The sequence below is a fragment of the Pinus tabuliformis genome, chromosome 5_2 (assembly GCF_031772625.1).
Source record: "Pinus tabuliformis cultivar Carrire ecotype Pingquan chromosome 5_2, CPIR1, whole genome shotgun sequence".
NCBI classification, from domain to species: Eukaryota; Viridiplantae; Streptophyta; class Pinopsida; order Pinales; family Pinaceae; genus Pinus; species Pinus tabuliformis.
Window position 1 is genome coordinate 183975780 of NC_142306.1, and position 4306 is coordinate 183980085.

Below are 4306 nucleotides of genomic sequence, written 5' to 3' on the forward strand. Positions count from 1 at the left end.
TCTAATTACAACTACAATAAAATTCAAAGAAAATATATTTATAAGAATAAATTACCTCCAATTCATCACCATGAAATGTCATGGTCATATTCCTATCACAAGTACAAATTATGTTATTGATATTACCTTTATTGTTTTGTGTCAATGTTCATTTGGGAATTCTCCATTTTTTTTAATCTAATTCAACCCATGTGTGCGTAACTAAGATATTATATATGTACTATTCTAGCACATTGGCGCACTTTTTAAAGGAAACATCCATGTGTCTCCTGACATCATAGTATAAGGGTATTGCATTTTCACTCATAGTGCAGTTAATGGTGAGGCTAATGAATCTATAACTAGATAACAAAAGACTAGAGTTGACTAGGGTTAAATAGTTTCAAACTCATTTTTATCAAGGAATGATGATGCAACTTAGGTTTAGTTGACCATCTAAGGATCAACAAGAACAAAAAAGGTGAGTATCTCCTAGAATATTCTAGAATTTATAGTAGGCTCTATTGTAACTTTAGTTCAAGGAACCCATTTATCCCAATCCAAGGAAATAATTACACTACCTAGATGTGAAAGAAAACTCGAGTATCCATATAAATATAATGCAATAAGCAATTGGGAAGAGAACAAACTAGGAGATCTTGATTACATTGGAAAAGGAAATATATTTTTTTGGTTAATTGTGGACATTAGAAATTATTAATTATATATTATTGATTAATTATATATTAGTTTCATTCGAATTCAAATTCATTTTAGTTGTAGAAATCATTTTATTTGTAACATATTTATTTCGGATTTATTTTTATTTAAAAAAAACTAATTCATTATTAATTAATATATATTTATTTTTATTTTTACTAAACTAATTCATTATTGATTAATTATATATTACTTCCATTTGAATTCAAATTCAATTTTATTTGTAAACTAATTAATTCAGATTTATTTTTCCTGAACTAACTCATTATTGATTAATAATATATCTATATATATATATATATATATATATATAAAACTACTAATTTATTTCAAAAATTAAGCCATTAATAGATAGTGATATTAATAATAATAAATACTAATCTATTTTAAAAATCATGGCTAAATTAACCATTTAATGGGTGTATAAAACATTTTATGAAAATATACCCTTTAAAATGTACATAAAATACATTATACAATACCTTTTAAATTTGAATTTATACGGTAAAAAAACACGCATAATCTTCATCATTTTTATAAGGTAAAAAAACACGCATAATCTTCATCATTATAACCACTCCAAATATATCTCATAATTAAAATAAACCATATCTCAACGATTCTTACATATTCGATCTTTCAAGCAACCATATCTCAATCTTTCAATCAACCACATCTCAACCTTTCTTACCCATATAAGTTCAACCATGTCCCAATCTTACAAACTGGATACTCGACATAAAAGGGCATGAAACAACATCCCAAGACAATCGAACTATTTCTATGGTTCCGGTAACCGATCTGTCTTTATATCTATCTGGCTTTCTATTTCTACTTTTTGTCTTTTCAACTTTCCTACGGAAACAATTTGATAAGTACAAGGAAAAAGCATACAATTACATCAGTACAGATTCCATAATTCCATTTTTTTCTTGCAGATTGGACATATCGGGCATCATAGCGACCGAGGGTTTTGCGTTTGCGTTTGCATTTGTTGTCCACTCAGAGACTGCAGCGGACATGGCTTTGTATGAACTGCCCCCTTTTTCCAACGTACTCACGGCCTTCACCTTCAATTCTCTCATTCTCGCCCTAACCATCCTGCCCTCTCCTCCTTCCATCAACTCCCGAACTGCTCTCTCCACTTCATCTCGCCTCACAAATTCATCGTTTTCCATCTTCGGTGCTATCCCCACCTTCAACCTGTTAACCAGCAAAAGCATGTTCATCCTTTGCTCCGCAAAAAGAGGCCAACAGATCATGGGAACTCCATGTGAGATGCTCTCTAGCGTAGAATTCCAACCGCAGTGAGAAAGGAAACCGCCGGTGGATGGGTGAGCGAGAACAGGAATCTGAGGCGCCCAGGAAGCAACAACAAGTCCTCGGTCCCTTGTTCGATTCTCAAATCCCTCGGGTAAGAGTCGGGAAACGTTGGTCTCCTCGATGGAGAGAAAGCTGCTTGACGGACTACGCAACACCCACAGGAAGCGATGTCCGCTTGCTTCCAGTCCCACCGCGAGTTCGGTCACCTGCGCCCTCGGCAGCGCAGTTCCGCTTCCGAAGGAAATGAACAGAACTGACGAAGGCGGTTGCTTGTCTAACCACTTGAGGCAATCCACCCGTTCGTCTTCGACATGTTTGTCATTGTATTCAAGAGGTGACGAGGATAAGAGCGGCCCAACCGGATAGACGCGGGGAACTCGATAAGCCCCAGTCGGATTACATATCTTTCCTTCAGCAATAACTTTGATCGTTTCAGGCTCCACCTCCTCGAAAGTGTTTATCAAAATTCCCGTCACTTTCCACAGGCACGAGGAGTGGAGCACGACCCAGTAAAAGGCTTCATCGGATCTGTCCCGATACGGAGGCGGAAGATCCGTGCCAGCAATCGGTGGAATTCCCGGAACCTCTATTGGGAACTCGGCGTCCTTGAACGAAATTGGAATCTCTGAGACGAGCTTGGGGATAGATAACATGAAAGAGAGAAGAGAAGCATTGGAAGTGAAGAATACGTATGTGGGTATGCCCAACTCGGCGGCCACATCGTACATAGTGGAGCAGAAAAAATCAGTGATAAAAGCAGAGAAGGGCGGGCCAGAGTCAACAAGGAATCTGAGAGCACTTACAACTGATTCTTTCGATTTTTCCAGAAGCTTAGAAATGTGAGTTTCTAGCTGCGTGTGTTGTGCGCCTTCGATCTCCACTTCTGGCAACTGGACGAAGGTGATGTCAAGACCCGAGGATGCGATGCGGTCCGAGTAAAGTGCCATGAGACGGGCGGAGAACATCCATTTGCAGGAAATGAAGGTGATGCAGAGGCCATGGTGCTCCGCAAGGCGCATGGCGAGCTCAGCGAAGGGGATGAGATGGCCTAATCCCCCGCTGGGAAAGATCGCGACGCGAGGCTTTCGGCTTCCCATGGCAATTCAGTGTAGATCGGACACAGCAGTGAGCATGAAGGCTAGACCACTGAGAAGTTGTGGACACCACGACATTCCCTTAATAATAGATAGATAGAGAGGTGCATTTGTCGACACCACCGACATGGCAAGCCCTATTTCCACCCATTAATACACTCTCTAAGGACATCGGTACATGGGAAGACTCTGACATCTATCTACCAGTCAATCCGTGTACGTACAGTCTCTAAGCACACCGGTACATGGGAAGACTCTGACATCTATCTACCAGTCAATCCGTGTACGTACACTCTCTAAGCACATCGGTACTCTGACATCTATCTACCAGTCAATCCGTGTACGTACACTCTCTAAGCACATCGGTACTCTGACATCTATCTACCAGTCAATCCGTGTACGTAATTTTCAGGCGAACACTTTCTGGTTAATAGTTATGGAGCTGTTCATGATATGATCATCCATCTCGCTGTTTGTATTGATGGTCATTGAAACGCGGAGGCATGCGTAACATAGGCACATCTATTCTTCTGATATTGATGGCCATGAAATGTTTTCCTACGAAACACAAGACGCGACACGAGCTCGATGGAAGATAAATACTGTATACGAAATGATGTATCAGGTGGAATCAGTATTGTACGCATTAATATCATTTATTTATATTCAAATTTGTAAATCCGCCCCGCCCAAATTCGAAATTTGAACTCGTAAACCAGTGGCTACGACAAACGTGGGTTAGAGGCATTCGACAAACCATAAATCCCATGCTATAGGGATTTTAATGCCTTATAGTACCCCTCTTATGTATAACCATACCATATAATGCCTTATAGTACCCCTCTTATGTATGACCATACCATTTCATGCCATGATTAAGGCATCTACACATCACTGATTTCACGTGTACAGTGGGACCCTGTTACATAGATTGAATCTCGGAGGCATAGGTGAGTTGGCCAATCGCAAGTACGTGGTACACCCCTGCATGATTCCCTTTTCGCTGTGGAATGTACGCTTATCAAGCTTAACGTTACACGTGTAATGCATGATAAGAGAGTTTCAATATTCAATTTAAACTTTGCATCCAATTTCTAGATACTTTAATAATTTTCAGTGCCACTTTCGTTTAAGAACGCATTTAGCTTTGGATTAATATCTTATTCGGTTTGGAACTATTATAACTACAT

General features: G+C 39.1%; 1 pseudogene; it reads right to left on the reverse strand.

Moving 5' to 3' along the window:
- Positions 1–1260: 1260 nt before the first annotated feature.
- On the reverse strand, positions 1261–3240 carry LOC149158154 (UDP-glycosyltransferase 72B1 pseudogene; annotated as a pseudogene).
- Between the last annotated feature and the right edge of the window lie 1066 nt (positions 3241–4306).